At 37.5% G+C, this 18,994-nt stretch overlaps 1 protein-coding gene across 18 annotated transcripts in view; it reads right to left on the minus strand.

Moving 5' to 3' along the window:
• Positions 1-17,238, minus strand: part of LARP4B (La ribonucleoprotein 4B) — a 49,501-nt gene extending 32,263 nt beyond the window's left edge. For 3 of the 18 annotated variants that reach the window (XM_087916585.1, XM_087916579.1, XM_087916570.1), the window contains exons 1-3: positions 16,570-17,032; positions 13,502-13,580; positions 3,081-3,201 (exon numbers count right to left, since the gene is read on the minus strand). The gene's annotated coding sequence lies outside the window, so the exon portion shown is untranslated. Of the gene's footprint in view, positions 1-3,080; positions 3,202-13,438; positions 13,581-14,452; positions 14,505-16,569; positions 17,035-17,092 lie in introns of those variants that run through there. The other 15 variants (XM_087916586.1, XM_087916574.1, XM_087916581.1 and 12 more) reach the window with 12 other exon arrangements.
• Positions 17,239-18,994: the final 1,756 nt, after the last annotated feature.

Below are 18,994 nucleotides of genomic sequence, written 5' to 3' on the forward strand. Positions count from 1 at the left end.
CCTTTTACATGTGGATCTGGTTGCTTGCTCATTAATCTCTCTCTAGATTTCTATCTCTCACTTCTGGGGACAGGAGAAAGTTTACCGCCAAGACCTAAGGAATCAGCTAAGAATATAGTGGATGTCTCGCTATGGCATCAGGAAGGGACAGAGACTGAAGTGAGGAACTTGGAAGCCATGGTGCTTCACCTAGTCCAGCAGCAAGTTCAGAACATCCCATTGTCACCAGAGGATCTGGCTACTCTATCCCCAGCCATCCCAGCTGCACAGCTAATTTTGCTGTGTTGCCATAGAAGTTTGCCAGAAACATTTTTTTTTTGGGGGAGGAGGAGGAGAAGCAGACAAGATAAGAATCTGTATCACTCAGGTTGAACTGAAGAATTCCCTACAGAATGCACAAGGGGTATCCTTCGTGCTAAACTTGCTGAAGGGGTTGGCAGTTACGTGGATGCTGCCAGTCCTAAAGGGAAACAACCAGATCATGGACAATTACCAGAACTTGATGGACAGATTCAAGGGGCATTTTAGAGACTCCTGAGTATGAATCATGACAGCCAGCTGTGATATTCAATAGCTCTAAGAAGGCATAGACGATTTCAAGTTATTGGCAGATGTGGTTTGGAACAGAGCAGCACTGATAGAAAGCTGGGCCAAAATTCCATCTAAGAAGCAATATCTCATATCAGCAATTGAATGGTTGATTTTATTTGGATTCCAATTTGCTGAAAGGATATATCATACCCTCAAAGTCACCAACTTTAGCACCTACCCTTTTGTTCCAAAAGAGAGACAGAATTTTCAGAACCAGTGCATCCAGATGTGCACAGTCCACAATTACAAAGATAATTATTAAGATCACTATAAAGGATCATTACCTTTCTGTAGCTTTGCCATCCTATTGAGGCAAGTGGTCATGGAAGTGTCTTCAAGACACTACACAGGATATTGTGAAATGTTAGGTGACCCAGGATGGTGGCAGACATCAAGGAGTATGTAGCATCTTGCCACTTGGCTGGGAAAATTCTACACTTGGGGCAAACAATTCCTTTAAAGTGGCATTGCTCCCACCTGTCCGAATTGTCTATAAGAACTCAGACATTGAAGGCAACATGGAAAAGGGAAGGGGGCTTTTGTAGGAGAGGGATGATGTTGGTAAACTATCAGCCAGACAAGGAGGAGGAATCAAGTGAGAAATTAGCCTTCCGTCACTGCACGGCTACAAAACATCTGGGATTGACACCCTCCCCATGGAATCTTATTTGTTAGTTTCCTAAAGAAGGCAAGCAGTCTTATCGTAGATAGAATATAATAATGTAGGTATATTCAATTTGAACACCTCATGTGTGGAACTTGTTGCCTGTGCCAGACAATAATACAGACATTAAATAACAGCTTATTTGAAAGTACTGTACTGTACTAAGGACAGAGACAGACTTTCTGCTCAGCCATAAATGTATTCCTTACATAATGTAACTTTTCCATTTCTAAAATTGAATTAATTCACCACAAATTTTTGATAATTATGATGACTGCCTAGCCTGATTAAAAGGGCTAGAAAAATTAGCAATATTTTTAAAATTCAGAGTATCTACAGTATTGTTTTGGATAAATATCCTAAATTCGATTTTAGTTGAGAATATAATGGTTTAAATTTGTAAGCTACTGCTAATAGAATAAGTTGTGCTGCATCTTCCCCAATATTTCTAGCAAAGTTACCTCCATTAAGAGATAAATTGCTTTAACATTTACCAGACCTTAACAAATTAATGTGCACCTTAAGCTATGCAGACATGAAACTAACAGCATATTAAGATATTGCTATGACATGCTCACTAGAAGACAGTGTAACTATTGGGAAAACATCCATTTATGAACACACTGTAGTCATCTAGAGCAAGATCTTCAAACTTGGCAAGTTTAAGACTTGTGAACTTCAACTCCCAGAATTCCTGAGTTAACATGACTGGAGGAGGAATTCTGGGAGTTGAAGTCCACAAGTCTTAAAGCTGTCAAGTTTGAAGACCCCTGACCTAGAATATATGCAAACTGGGAAAATACTACTGGTACTTACCTATATTGTAGAACACAACATGTGGGCACATGTGCTGTAGAACTTGCTCCATTAATATATCCTAAAGACTAGTGTGTAAATCAGATGCACCACATGCACATACTTAAAGCCATTTTATATGTTCTATTTATATGGTGCAGCAGGTATATTAAAAAACCCACTTCAATATATAGAAGTAATCATGGAATTCATTACCACATTGAGTCCCTCTGGCATTAAAACTTTAAAATAATCCTTGCCTTGTAAATGTTTATTCCCCCCACCCACCCAAGTTAACTTTTTAACAATATGCCAATTACTGTGTAAAAAAATCAGTAGACTTGCAATATTTTAATCTTAAAACAAATGAATTCAGCAATTACTGTGAGAAAATGAATTGACAAAATAAGAATAGACTATTGCGTGAATATGAATTGGCAAATATGATAGATTTTGCAATTTTGGGAGCCAGCCATTATAACAAAATGTCCTTATTACATCTAAGGCAAAAAATGAATTATTGTTGATTTACCATTCAGAAAGACAAGTACAACGATTATATTATTATACTATAATAATGTATTTCTCCCAGATAACTTGTCTAAGTACTTAAAAAAATAAATTTTAGTAAAAAGGGGAATCCAAGCTCTCCAAAATGATGTTTGTTTGGCTCATGCCATCTGATCATCTTATTCAAATATAATAAACTATCCTAAGGAATTCTGTTCTTCCTATCTAATTATTAATTAAATAATCCCGTGTATTAAAATACTGACATTTGAAAAATATAGGCCTTGCATGGTACAATTAATTGAGGAATATTCTAGACATCCCTATTCCAAATGCTTTAAAACAATGCTATTAAAAATTATAGAGTCTACACTGTACACTGAGTAAAAGTCAACATTCCCAGCATCCAGCAATCTATAAATTGAAAGTTGTGCCTTTCTAAACAATTAAAAAGGAGAGCACTATCTAGTAGTGGATGGGGAAGGAATCCCAAATACAGTGGATACATTCTTCCTCTTACATTCAAACTGTAGGCTCCTTCTCTGATACCTGTCAGTCAGTTGCTCTTTTCTGTAGCAGTAACACAGTGCTGCATCTATTGAGTTCTGGAAAATCCCTCAGTTTGGAAAGCTGTCACAGACCTAGAAACAGGAACAGAAATGAGTGGGTGGGAAAACCCTCTTCAATGAAATACAAGATTATTTAAGTATAAGATTCATGAGATTGGTAAATCATACTGAAATGTTCTATGGGAATAAGACTCCAAAATCTAAAAAGCAAGAGGGTATACATAGTGCTGTGGATTTAAAAGTAAAATAATATTTTGAAGCTTGTAAGAGCATTCGTCTGCAACTGAAAAAAGTGTCTTTTCCTGGATCGTGCAACAGCTAAGGAGGCTGCCTTCATTTTTTTTTAAAGATAGAGCTACTTTAAGAGTTACAGAGATGCTATACAAGTGCCCCCAAACATATTTTTACCCTTGACATCCAAGTGCTGCACACCTCACCTCCTCAGGATGACAGATGTGCTCCTCTTTAAATGAGCAGGCAGAGATCCTGACAAAAATATACAGTTATCACTAGAGGCATTTAAAACTAGAACCATTTTAAAGTAAGCAATGTAGAAATGACTTGAAGTGTATAGCTTAGTCCAAGGGTCTTCAAACTTGGCAAGTTTAAGACTTGTGGACTTCAACTCCCAGAATTCCTGAGCTAACATGACTGGAGGAAGAATTCTGGGAGTTGAAGTCCACAAATCTTAAAGCTGTCAAGTTTGAAGATCCCTGGCTTAATCGTTAGAATATATTAGTCCCTTCCTAATGGGATTCTTATAACATGTTGGGGGGGGGGGAGGGGTGTTTGCTACATTTGGAAGATTGGATAACCATTTGTCTGAAGTGATGTAAGGCTTCCTGCCTAAGCAGGGGGATGGATTAGAAGACCTCCAAGGTCCCTTCTAACTGTGTTATTCTATTAAATGTAATATGTAGGTCTATCACAAGTAGTCCACAAAATGCACTAATAAGATTGCTGTGATTTACTTAGTCAGTGCAGCATAAACTCTTACTAAAAGATTAGCTGCTGACTTGGTACTATACCAATTTAAAAGTTTTCGTATTATATAATTAAAGCACTGACAGAATGCCTTTTCCTATATAAATCTGCTTGCCTACTAAGAACCACATCAGGTGCAATTAATCCTCTAAATCTTTCTTTGGTATCAACCAGGAATATAGCATTTAAGCTTGAAACATCCATTCCCTGAATGCCCTTCCTTTCAAAATAAAATTACAAAGACCCTTTTGATTTTTGATATGTGATTATTAATCTTAAATCTTGATAATCCTGACAAATTGTAATCCTAATTATCAATACTATCGTGATAAACCGTGATTTTATTATTTTTTAAAATTTTGCACATCACTTACAGATGCACCATTTAACTGACAAAATATATTTAAATAAACCTGGAGAAATTACAATAGCAAGCATTGAAAGCTTAAAACTGAAGGTGCTGACCACATCTACCAACACCTTACATATTACATACACATTTGTATCACTGGCATTTTAGTTATGGATGGCACTTCCATTTTCCATTCCACTAAGTTGTGTACAATCATAGCACTATACAAAGGTAAACTACTTTTAGGTTAATAAGTTATATATCAGATGCATCCCAGGAATCATCACTCTAGATTGCACTTGAGAACACTTTAAGCAAACAATTCCCACCAACATTATTGTTCCTTTCAAGGCCTACACAGCCATTCTTATTGGTAAACAATTCTAAATATTAGTCTAAACTGAAAAGCTTAACAAGATGCGGTGCCAAAATGAACAACTGAATAATTTTAAAATATTTCACTTTTTCTATCCCTGTTTATGCATTCTGTTCCCTCCGCTTATTTGCTATCAGTTGTTATTCATTTTTTTACAATTCTATAATTGTACTTTCTTGTTTGTTGTTTTGTTCCAGCTTCTTGACAGTTCAACTAGTTACCCATAAAAACCTTTGTGTTCACAGGGGTCACAGAATGTACAGCAGTGCAAATTGGGTGAAATGCTTTACAAGTATAGTAGCTTTTCTGCCTTATGAATATGAAAGCATCTGAACTTCAAACTGGCAAATTGGTGATGAAGGAGTATGAATATCTATAATAAAGCCTAAGCCTGAGGTGGTAATTTTTCAGATGAGTTGATTCTATTGTTATTATGTGAAATAAATTATTTTATTGATCTGCAAAAGTTTTAGACAAGCAGATAACTAAACCTTTCCTAGCAAATGCTGTAATATGAAAATAAAAATACAGTTGGGAGTCAGTTCCAATGTGAACTGCCTGCTAAAGAAGTTAGCTATTTACCAGCATGAAAGAAACAAATACCAGAGTGATCTTGATTATTAAGAAATCTGAGAATTACAATACCTATGTATTAGAATAATCTGAATTGTAAGTGCTATCCTTATTTTAAATAGGACTAATTTGCCTTTCCAAATGCAAGTAGTCGTGGTTTAGTGACTGCCTCATTCAATGACTGTTTGCAATTAAAAAATGATGAACAAGCAACTTTACGACCAATCCTCACATCTATAACTTTCACAGGTCTGTAAAGCAAAGGGAAGCTGAAGTAGGACAATATAACACAGTTGCAGTGTCACTTAGCAGCCACTTTGATGACCATGCTGCTGGTCCTAATGTGGCTGTTAAATGAGGACTACTTGTTGTATCAGAGGACTCAACCTCAATTGGGGAGCTTGCACTACTGTTGCAGGTTCCTTGGCCCCAACAAAGTGAATGTAACAAACACCGGAGGGGCAAAGCAACAAACAATTCAACCCCCTGCGAGTTTGCAGCCATGCTGCAAGGGCATCTGGGAAGCCATCTTCCACAGCATACAACTGGTGGCACCCAGCATCAGCTTTTCAAATCCAGTATATGAATCCAGGATTTACTAAACATCTGAAAAAGGATGGAAAAGAAATGCCAAGGCAGTATAAAGACCCAGAAAAGAAGATACATTAAATAATTTTCAATCCACTTTAATCAGAATTAACCAGTAGAACATCCAGCTAAGTCATATCTTGGGTTTTTTTCTTTTTCTTTTGGTTGAATGGCAAACAGATGTTTAAAACAGGGATAGCAAAAACAATTTGCTAAATTTCCTGGGTTAAGAGTTGAACAGAAAAAGAAAACCTAACATTCTGCAGAGTCTTCATCGTCATCATCTTGATGCCTCTGGGATTAGAGGCCTCAACCGATGATCAGGGATATCTCTGGGACTTTTTACCAGTCACGCGTAGTGAGAGGAATCCAGCCACCAGATCATAATTTGATGTAGTACTCATTTTTTCAAGTTTTCAATTCACAAAGTAGTTTTTCCCTATCAAAAATGTTCTATGTATTTCATTCACATAGCTGCAAACCTCTACAAACTCTTCAAAGAGAGGCAATTTTGCTACGAGGATACCCATTGCAATAAGCCGAGTGAATCAACAAAAACTTTGAACATGCTGTGCCTACCCACAATGGAGACTTCTCAGAAAGACACAAACCTAAGATGGTTTGGGCAACTTCCTATATAGATGGGAATGAGTTTACAAGTTATATTATAAACAGTTCTTGTGGCACTTTAATCTGCCTTGATTCATTATTAAGGAATTACTGTTTTATTTTTTAAAGCATTGTAATGCAAGCATTGTGATTATCCTTCCAATGATAAATCAGACAAATACTCAACTATGAACATGCAAACAGGTTTTAAAAGCTGACTGCCACCACAAAGGTGGAATTCTGTATTAGTTATATCACTACCTACTATACAATCAATCTTGAAAGGCACATGGTTCCGAAAAGTTATCTGGGTAACCATTTCTTGTAAATTCTTTTCTCTGATTGAGAGAAAATAGGAAAACAAATTAGTTTGACTGCTTAAAGCATCTTTCAGGAAGAGCAATGCTAGTGAAAATGATGTTAGCATTAAGATGGTGCCAGTTGCACTTTGGAAACTAAGGTGGGCCATCACATTTAAGGATTCTAGCTACACAGACAATGCACCCAATTAATGTAGTAACTATTCTGAGAATTTAAAGAATAAAGGCTTACAATACAAATATATGTAATTTTGAAAGTATTTTGGATTTGATGGTCTTAATTATTGCAAGCTGCTATAACTGCTTGAGTAGGCAACGTAACAACTAATTGTAATCAATATAGTAGGTTCTGAAGCACACTTTCTATCAGGATACTAACTTTGCATTAAAATAAATTGCTAGATTGCTGCACAGTAGCTGATGAGAGTGTGCTTCAGATAACTGAAAATAATTCTTCTAGTCATTTAAATTCATCTAGTAGTTCAAATTCAAGTAATTCATCTTGCATTTGTGTAGTGTTGCATTTATTTGAGCACTGTCTGATCTGAACCGTGACAGCTAGCTATGGGGAACAATCCAACAGTTTTTTTGCAGGTCTGCCAGTGACGACTCAGCATTCTAGATACATAGCTACAGAACCCTGTCATGGAGCCAATTGCCTTTACTGTAGCTAAGAGTACAGGAAGTGACCTCAGAAGGTTTTCTTCTCTCTTTCTGTAACAATCAGTCCCAATAAGTGTACTGTAATGTTCCAAATTAGAATACCCTTTTTAAAACCATGCCATCCTTTCCTTTAAATGCATTTGACAGAACAAACGAAATAAGCGAGTCAGGGATGTGTCATCTATTTTTTTTCTCTTTACTTCATTGTATGAAACATAGCTAAACAAATTATCAACACAACTAAGATGCCTATGGTTCCATTAATGTGTATTTCTTAACTCATAACCAAATTCCCTGTAATACTTTAAATTTAAAACTATAGTATACATAACTATTTGCCTTGAGTCTGCACTGAATAATAGAATCTTCAGTCTTAAGGGAGGTTCAGCTATGCTTAAAAGTAGAGCCTAGGAACTAAAGACTAGCTAGAAAGCAAGAAATCCAACCATTTCCTGCTTCCTAGCTAATCTAAATCTCCCGGCACAGAAGAACAGATGATGGTCGGAAAAAGGAAAAATAGCAATTTAGCAGGCAAGTTTGCCGGGTAAGAAGTGAGTGGGCGGGGAGAGTTCCTGTGCGCCATGTGGGTGGCGCAGCCTTGTGTTTCTGCGCAGCCTGGATTAATTGGTTTGGGGGGTGCTCTGGAGATGAGATTTCTCTGCAGCCCACCAAAATTTTCTCATGGCCCACCAGTGGGCTGTGGCCCAACGGTTGGCGACCGCTGATCTAGTCCAACTCTCTGCCCAAGCAGGAGACCCTACACCATTTCTGACAAATGGCGATCCCAAACAGGATAATTGCTATTTGTACAGTGGAGTTCTCCACTGATACAAGTGTTGTCTTCTGACAATCAAGTATTACTTTGTGAAGGAGCAGGCTTGTGATTAGGGTTACTTCAGAATTTACAGTTTCCGCTTGAAAAGTAAATGCAGGTTTTGATTAGATGAACCTTTGTCCAATTCCTCCGGGTGCAACAATTATAGTCTTATGCGGTGCAAAAGGGTCTGACTACAGTAAACAATGCCCTCATTACCCCTTGACCTAGTACAGCAAGGCACTTTACACGGGGCTGCTTTAAAAACTACAGGCAGTCCTCTACTTAAAACCATGCATTTAGTGACCATATGAAGTTACAAACTGAAACAAGTGACTTAAGAATGTTAAAAAGTGACTTACAATTCGTCCCCACATGGTCATGTGATCCAAATTCAGACACTTGGCAACTGGCATGTATTTATTACATTTGTACACCATCATGATTGTAAAATGGGGCCACCCACCCATATGACTGACCCAGTTTTATAACTTTTTTGTGGTGGTCATTAAGTGAATACCACAGTTGTTAAACAAATTAATTGTTCAACTCTGATCCAGTTTTGCTGTTCTGGCAAAACCTCACGCTGTAAACAGCCATAAATGTGGGGTGGTTGTCAAGTGCCCAAAATGCGGTCATAGGACTGCAGGGATGCCCAGCCACCATGTTGTAAGTACTGTAGAGAAGGGCTGTTGTAATTTAGAGTGATCATAAGTCGAGGACTACCTGTATAAAAGAACAAATAAAGTGAAAACCAATAACCAGTGAGCACAATCCACTCAGGCAATGAACAAGCCAAAACAATAACTGTACAAGAAGTCCACAAAACCTACTTTTTGGCACAACAACCAAACTTAGCACCCGGCAGAGCTTAATGTGAATGTCTGCAATCTCCTCAAGCAGTTCTACTCCTTGGGCATCTGTGCACAGTTGAAATAATTCAAATAATCAGCTATTCCGGACATGCTAAATATGAATAAAAGGAATAACCCAAAATAATGATTCTAATGTAATTTCAGTGCCACAATAAGGAATATAACAGAATAATTATAATCATGATTTTCATCACCAGTGTTTTTTCGGATTTCAAAATTCATTTTAGGTTAAACTTTATTAGGCTAACAGAAAGGTTACGAACTCTGACTGGAGCAAAAACCAAAAAAGACAAGGTAAATACTTAACTAACATTGAAGTCATGAAATCCCGATTTAGTCATTCTGTTCAAATGGACTGCATGAGGAGATAGTAGAAATTCGTATTAAGCTCTGCCAGTTTGGTAATTATGCCAAGGCTTCTGGCATGAAGAAATGTTTATTGCCCAGTATAAATTTTAAAAAAGACCTAATTGTGACTCCTTCTATTCTTAGATTAAGTATACTGGTTCTTCTATATATTATATTCAAGTAATATGTAAACAATCTGATCGACATTTATTAACAATTCAAGCAAGAATATGGCTGATCTATATGTTATTGAAATGTCTGCTAAACACATTTAACTTGTTTTTACTACAATAGAGCAGCTCAGTAAAAATAACAGCTACTCACAGCATTAATAAAGTGAATTTTAATTCAGTGGCTGGTTCAAACATCATATTTAGCCATAAAGCAATTAGTCTGGCTTCAATCTAGAGTGATATGTAAAGTGAACCATTGTTATTAATGTGTAAATGCAGCCACTAATTGAACAAATGTTTGAATACAGCTACTAAATAATAAAGATACTTTTCCCACGGTTACTTCTTTTTTTAAAAAAAAGTTGCCGGAATTTAAAGCATTCTTGACAGTTTTAAGGCAAGAAAAAAATTAAAAGATGAGAGGTGGCTTTCTCACTAAAGACAATAATTACAACCAACAATTTTTACCCTTACCATAAACAAATGATTCTGGCGCCAGAAGAAAGCTCAATAATTGGCAAAAATTGAGAGAGTAGCAAATTATTATTTCCAAAGTGCTATTTTCCTATCTATATCTCAAGGACAAGGTCAGCAGGAGAATGTCCTAGAAGTTAAAGGTGTGAGTCATAACAATTACCACCACCACTGCAATTAGCCTCTATTTAACCTACTATGAAACAAATCTATCAAATAATATGATACAGTACACTTGCTATATATGTAACAAGATTAAATCTATGCTTATTATGAAACCAAATCATTGCTGCACTCATTACCAATGGGGGGGGGGATCTAGTAACAACCAAGACATTTAATAGTTGTACATATAGTATATTATTTTATAATTATATAAAATTAGAAGCTGGGAAAAGCACTCTAGACTTCATAAAATTAAATTGGTTCATTAGTTTTTAACAGAGATTTTAAAGGGAAAAATACCTTCTGTATTTGTCCTATCTTAACTTGGAAGATATGAACTAACAGCAGGCAAAGTACATATCCTGCTCCCACAGAACTCTGAAAATGCACAAAACTTAAATAATTTCAAACAAACTATATGGCAAAACCAAGTTGTAAGTAGTACTGTATTCTTGGTGTAATGTTTCCTAAAAAGATACTGTATCTTTCTATGTCTATGACACTGAAAGACAATAACCAGTTATTTGTACCTAGGAGAGTCTCTGGAAATTCATGGAATATCCTAATTAAAGAGACATATGGTGTGGGGAATGATACAGAAATGACTCGCCCAATGATCTTTATGTAGGTATATGTCCCATAAAGTTAACAGTTCATTATGCAGGAACTGGAATAAGATTTTAAAACATTTTGGGAAAAATAACCCAAAATGTTGGGTTTTTTTTAATACATACCAAAATTCTATCAGAAATAGTACAAAATGCTTGAACAGCATATGCTGCAGCATAACACTATGTGAATAGATCAAGAGATGTGTGCATGTGGTGACATCCAAAATATACCTACAAAATCAACCATGAAGCATAGGAAAAAGGACACCTGTTTTGGAGCATCCTTCACGGCTCTCAGACTGGTATAGAAGTGAAAATCTGAGAGGAGATTTCAAGTACACAATGCATGTAAGGAGGCCCGAGAATATTTCTGAGCTGCAAGGGCATCTTTAGATGGCTTCAGGAAGATGCATTATCCACCTTAGGAAGTGTTACAAATACTAACTAAAAAGGATATCCAGACTTGTACCCTATCCATATTTATTGTTTTCTTTTCTTAAACAACTACACATACCTAGTAAGAATGCATTCAAATATGCAGAAAGATTTAATGTTTAACACTCTACTATGTAGATGTTACATCAGCTTCTGTTCACTTAGGGATTCACTGAAACATATAATTTGACCAGGGTGTATAAACTTTTTCATGCAATTGATCTAAGGACCAAGTGAAACATGACAATTTTTTGTTTCTGAAGCAAACTTCAAGGGAAGGTTCAGTGTTTCAAATGTATTTCTGGTACTTGATCAATTCAGATTGAGGTAGCTAAGGAAAGAACATACTTTTAAAATATAAAAAAAAATCACAAGGAAGAAACAGTAGCTTTAAGCAGGTTGTGCTGTAGATATAAAAAATCTATCCTAAATTCTTGAAAAAACTCCAATTTTTATTTAAACAAGGAATTCTAGGGTATTCCTTTAAAATTCACATTAATCTGAAGAGTCAGTAAAGTAACATTACTGAGTATGAAAAATGAGTATGCTAAAACTTTGTAAATTCATAATGTTAAAACTGGATGTTTTCAAGGAAACATAATTCAAAAGTATTTTTAATTTTGGGAAATAACATAACCATGTGTCATACATTTATAAAAAAACAAACTAAACTATAGTTTAGGCAACACACATAGACCTTTTTAATTATACATACCTTAGAAGCCTATTATTTGAAGTCAGTTTCCTCTATCAAGTATTTCTAGCTATTAACTTGCTACTATAATAACCATTCATGTATCACGTACATTTGTGCTTTTGGCTATCAACATTTTGGAAAGTGAAGCAGAATTTCTGCATACTTTTCAGAAACATGTTGACTTGCCTGCCATTTTAGTCCAGCAGAACCAATATATATAGCCATTGTGTTCAAGGACAAAATTACAAAAAAATAAACAAAAATATTCCTACTCTGATACAATTTCTTATTTACTATGGATTTCATTTTAATGTACTAATATAACGTAGATATAAAGGCTTTGCTGAGAAATCATCAAAGCTTTAGCTCAGATCTTTAGTTTATTTTAAATCTCATATAGGACTGATCTAAAGTGAACTAAAGAACTGAGCTGTTATGTGGTAGGGATAAAGAACCTTGTATCTCTCAGTTCAATTTGAATATTTTTCTAATTGGAACCACTCTTACCAATATGGGGATAGGATGGGATATAGGAAACTAAAAAGTTGCTTGTTTTTAAAAAGGATATCACAAAACAGATGTATGTTGCTATTCACTGCTCTCAAAAGTTTATCCCTGATCCAATGCTCCCAGCAACTACATAAATATTCCAAAAAGTTTAGAATATTAATAAACTGTTTTTATTATGGGTATCAGCTAATCAAAGTAAACAAAGCTTATAGCTACAAAAATTGTATTCACGTTCAAGATTGTGATTTCATGTTGGTTTGTTATGTCTGGGGAGTCAAAGAGATGTACATACAAGTCATTGCAGGCAGTAGCAAAAGATTCTAGTTAACTTGACAATTGTTAACATGTTGATACACAGTTTGGTCATTTCTTCTTTCTGACAACCTTTGTGGTTAAACAAAATTATCTTTTTCAGCTGATTTACCACACTTAATATAAACTGCAGCTTACTCAGAGGCAAAAAAATTGTAATAAGCTAAAAATAAATTGTATCTTACTTATATACTGTACACAATACTTCTTTATTATTATGGCCTACTACAATATGTGTGTGTGTGTGTTTTATATGTATGCACGTATATATGTTATATATGTGCCAAATATTTCTTATACTCCCTGCCACTGCTACTAAATCTAGTAGTTTACTTTACATAACATTGAGTCACTAGTACAAATGATTAGTCCTCATTTTCTCTCCAATCCCTGGAGAACCACTAGTAACAAATGTGAGAAAAAATATTACCTTTTAAAGATGTGAATCAACTATTGAGAAGAATGCAAGATGTGCTTGTTCCTGAAAGCGTACCTTATGTATTTTGCAAGAAATAACTCTTCCAACAGAAGACAATAAGGAATGCCAATTTCAAGCAGGAAAAGACCTGGAACTATTAAAATCAGACATGATTCGATATGTTTCTACAACCTACCATATATTTTACAATTAAAAATATTAAAAGTGTTATTTAAAAAGAATAAGCTTAGTTGTCAACTATTCTAGACTTTAAATCCTACCTTACACAGTTGCACTGCTATTTGTAGCTAGATTTTCAGAAAACATTTAAAAATTATTTGAAGATACAACCACAATTGCTAAAAGCGTCTCATGTTTAAAAGGAATTAAATTCACTATTTCACACACAATTTATATATTACATAAAATAGTGTTTCTGACCTTGGCAACTTTGAATTCTGGGAATTAAAGTCCATGCAGCTTAAAAGTTGCCAAGATTAAGATACACAAACATAAAACTTTCAATATTTATGATTTTCAATACAATATGTAATTCATAACCTTCAATATGTCTTGTTGAAACAAAACTTATTTCTGTCTTACACTGAGAAAATATTGCATCCTTTAGTAAATCATGCCATACAAGTAAGCCTTGTATGATCAAGATTTTTACTAACATTCTCTATATGTTGATTGACTTTTAGCCCAGTGATATTAGCAATTCTAAAAAACTACTCCAAAAAAAAGTTTATAGATATAAACATACACAAATGTTTATAGTACTATACAAATACTATCAGAATGTAGTGGTTGGACACAAAAAAAATTGGGAAAATAAGTTAGATTTTATCAATTTAAAACTACAAACTAGAAAATACCATAGAAGTAAATCAGAACTCCCATCTAAATAAATATGCTTACAATGGTGACGCCAACTTCTATGCGTGACATCAATTTCAAATATAAATTATAATTAGAAGACAAATATGGCACCTATTTAGCAATTTGCCAGATATAATCACTTACAAAAAAGTAGCAGTTTTTGTTGCAGTAAAACCAGCTCAGTGTCTTGGGGCACCTTAAATATAACAGATTTGTTAAGGCATAAATTTGGTATTAAAATCCATTCTATTGGATGCTCCTGATGAAGGAAACATTAGTTCATAAAAACTTGTGCCATTCATCTCTATTCTTTAAAAAGATTTACTACACTAGATTTGTAACAGAATTAGAATATAGAAACCAAATGGAGTGGTCAGAAATTTTTCTCCAAACATAAAGTAATTAGCTATATAATTGTATCATTTAACTCTTTATACTACAAATACTTATATATATCCTCTCAATTGGAACTTATGGTTATGGAGAACAAAAATTTAAAGAAGTTGTCTAGAAGCACTTGCTGGAGGACCTAACGTGTCTCCTGCAAACTCACTACTGACACAAAACCGCTGCTTACAGACTGTAAAGAGCATATACTAAGGACCAGACTGTCGAGGTCACTGTCTGGCAAGGATCAGACTATCTCGAGGTCAGTGCTTGAATTTTGATTTTGATTTTTCTAGAACTGTGCTACTTTGGTCCTTGACAAATGCCTGACTGAGATTAATGAAAACGTCAGCTACTTATTTTCATATTAAATGGAGCAGAGATTTTTATCTAGTCACAGTTAATACTCCAGATGGAAAAAGATTCTCTTTATGCCAAAACACTTTGACATGTTAGTAAATATATTGATATTTGACCTTGCAAACTCTGACCATAACTGCACCACTGTCAATGATGACATTTAACTAAGTACCATATAGAAGGGCTGTCCAACCTTGGCAACTTTAAGCCTGGAGGTCTTCAACTCCCAGAATTCCCCAGCCAGCAAAATAGTTATAGGCTGGCTGAGGAATTCTGGGAGTTGAAGTCCTCTAGGTTTAAAGTTGCCAAGGTTGGAGACCCCTGCCATATAGGATATAGCTGCTAACATTCTCAATGAATAACCTATTGATTAAACATTTATATCCTTAAAAAGTTCCTCTTGTCTTAGAGATGAATTATTTCCACTGTAAGCATACCTTCTTTATTTCTAAAATAAATAAATATTGACACAGTTCAAATTATAACTCTAAATGGCTTATGTTCACATAGGTATTGATATAAGTAGAGAATCAAACCCAACAAGGAGGAAAAAGTTGTTTCCTAAATGGTAATTCAGTTTTTGTGGGAGTGACATGCAACCAAGGTAAAATACATTTCTCTTTTGAAGAGGACATATAATCCTAGTAGGCAGTGTTCAGTCTACTACTGCTGTAACACATAACCTTATTTCCTTTGAGCAATCGTTTTTTATTTTTTAAAAAAGCCAAAACAGAGTCCAAGATACCTATATCAGCAATTAATCTCTATAAACCTGCCACATTAGCTTTTTCCAATTTAAGAGACACAAGAAGAAAAAGGTGTTAGGTCCAAGGCAACCCACGTTTTCCTCTTTTAAAGCAATACAAAACAAAGCCACCATTTAACCAGAGTTTAGGGAGGCCCATGAATTCAAGCCTTTCAGTTTAAGGTATCACTTTAAGCATGGGGGGGAGAGTAACTTTTTCGCTATTCCTTTAGTGACAACGAACCAAGATTGCCAAGAGAGGTGTGCCAGTCCAAGAGCTTTACTATTGTGGAGTTTGAGGTTACACCGTGAACTTTAAAGGCTGTTAGAAAGCCACAAGGCTCTCAATGGCGGCAGCAGCAGCAGAACAGAAAGAGAAAGGAGTGGAAACGCCGGGATTCCCTCCTTGGGGCGGGGGCGGTAGTAGGGAAGGAGGCCATATGACAATTTGGGGAGACAGCTTCCTCCCCTCCCTCCCTCCCTCCCTGCCCCCCAGGGCTTTGCGGAAACACGAAGCCGGCCAAGGAAGCCCAGGGAAGGGAAGCTTGGGAAGACGACCCACCCCAAACTCGGCGTTTCCTTCTCGCGGAGGCCTCCCGGGCAGACGCAGTGCAGAGCTGCCGCCGGGCAGAACCAGGCCTTAAATCCGGACCCGTCGGCTTCAGGCCAGCCCCGCCCCCGCGAGGGCCCTCGGGTGAGAAAATGGCGGGTGCGTGTGGGGGGGAAACTGGGAAACGGGCGTCCGGAGGGGAAACGGGGCCTCACTCACCTGTCAAACCCAAGGCTAAGGAGGCCCCGGAGGGCCGGAGGAATCTCGCTGGAAAGACGGGTCGGGAATTCTGCTGCTGCCGCCGCTGCCGCCGCCTCCGCCACTGCCCCCCGCCGCCGCCGCCTCCGAGTCCCAGGAAGGGGTGAGAGAGCGAGAGAGAGAGCGAGAGAAACCGGGGAGAGGGGCAGAGGCGGCGGCGTCCAGGCGGAAAAGTGGCGGCGGCAGCAGCAGGGAGGAGGAGGAAGAGGGAGAAGCGGCAAGCGGGAGGGGACGGGCGCGGATCGGTGGCGGCAGGAGGAGAGGGCAGGGGCGGCGGCAGCGGGTCCGAGCCCCGGAACGTTTCGATGCCAAGAAGCAGCGGGGACAATTCGCTCACATACGAGGGAGAGAGGGAGAGGATAGAAGAGAAGGGAGAGAGAGAGAACGCCAGGGAGACCCACGAGCCTCTCTTCCGGCTCCCGGCGGAAGTCCCGCCTCGGTCCGGGGAAGATTATTGGTTAATGCCTGAAAGTTTGATACTCGCCTCTTCCTTCGCTCTAATTCGTGCGTACGGCTCTCTGCTTACTCCCACCTCTCAGTCTCACGTCCCGGAGGAGAAAACGCGAGTCTGTGGACGAGGGGGTGGAGATATAGACCGGCCCGATTCGTGATTGGCTGGAAAGGAAAGCCGTATCTCTTGCGCGCGCGCGCAGAGAGGAGAAAAGGGAAGAAGGGGGCGCGGCATGATTTTTTTAAAAAGATGAACAGCACGTGAATCGAAGTGGGAGTGACGTCACCGGCTCTTTCTTGGGACCTGCTTGCACGCTTCTGTGCACGCGGGGGGGAAAAAGGGGCGGGGAAGTTCGGACCACGCTGCTACCCCTCTTTCCAACGCGTCTGTTATTTTGAAGAAAATTGTCCTCCTATCGGCTTCCGTAGTAGGGAAAGAGTAATGTAGAAGTTTGCCAGGAGTGGTTGCTAGTGACGCGTTGTTAGCGGAGGCCAGAAGCGGGGGGGCGGGGGAGTGACTCCGCTCCAAGCCGCTGCAACGTGCGAAGCGACGGAAGCCTTGTCGCTCCATCACTCCGCTTTACCTCACAGGGTCGTTGTGTATTTGAAAACCCAATAATAATACTAATAATAAAATATCCCAATCTTTCTTTGGAGCATTAATTTCTCGGAAGAGTTTGACGCCATATAACAATAATGTCCCCTTTCAGATTTTTTTCACTACAAATTTCCCTACAGTTCCTTATTTTTAAAAATTCTTCTCAGGATGGAAGCATGGGGGGACATAGAATAAGCACAAATAGGTACTCCTGGATTTACAACAGTTCATTTAGTAACCAAAGTTTCATAGAAAAAAGGGACTTATGATTGGGTTTTTTTCACAGTTTAACTACCTTTGGACCATCCTCATGATTGTGTGATCAAAATACAAATGCTTGGTAGCTGATTCATACTTATGACAGTTGCAGCCTCCCGGGGTCATGTGATCACTTTTTGCAAACTTCCCACAAGCAAAGAAAACGGGGAACCCTGATTAACTTAACAACTTATCAACTGCAGTGATCCACTTAATTGTGGCAAAGAAGGTCATAAAATGGGGCAAAATTCAGTTAATTGCCTTGCTTTGCAACCTTCTGAGAAGCACATTTAATGGGGAAGCCAGATTCACCAAGCAACCGTGTTATTAACTGCAGATATTCACTTAACAACTGTGGCAAGAAAGGTTGTAAATGTCACAGAGCTAATATAACAACTTTCTGACTTAGCAACAGAAATTTTGGACTCAATAGTGATCATAAATCAAGGACTACCTTTATAGGGACAAAGTGCCTGTGGGAAGAAACAACACCATTATTCCAGCATTTCCAAGAACTGCAACAATTCCATTGTTCAGAGAAGGGGAAAATGCTGTACTATGGGGGTGACCACAAGACTCCTAAACATTGCACATCAGAATCTGGTCCTTGGATTTTATTAGAATTGATTTTACCTATTGTCAGGTATACAGGTATATTTGTAGATTATGTTTCGTTCTGCAGTAAAGATAAATAATCAAATTAACAATCACAACAACCATGTCCCCATATCCTGATAGAGTATGCTGAATGCAAGCAACCCAAAGACAAGATTAAAATTGTCCATTTCATTTATGCCTACATAGACAGCAAAGTACATTTTAGCTGCAAAGAACATTAATACCATTTAATTCCCAATTTTCCAAAATAAAAACTTGCAAAGCTGGAAAGTAGAAATGTATGCATTGGCATAGAAATGCAGTCACTGTCATTGCTTCCAGAATATTTTTCTTTCGTAAAACCTAGTTAGAGTTTAAAAGCTAAAATGCACAAAGCCCTGCCCCACCCAAATATCTGTTTTTCTAAGACTGTCCAGTTCTTCTCAAGAGGAGCAATTACCTATTCCCAACAGTAGCAGCTGT

This window comes from Pseudonaja textilis, chromosome Z, assembly GCF_049901715.1.
Source record: "Pseudonaja textilis isolate UNSWEBS1 chromosome Z, rPseTex1.2, whole genome shotgun sequence".
Classification (NCBI taxonomy): domain Eukaryota; kingdom Metazoa; phylum Chordata; class Lepidosauria; order Squamata; family Elapidae; genus Pseudonaja; species Pseudonaja textilis.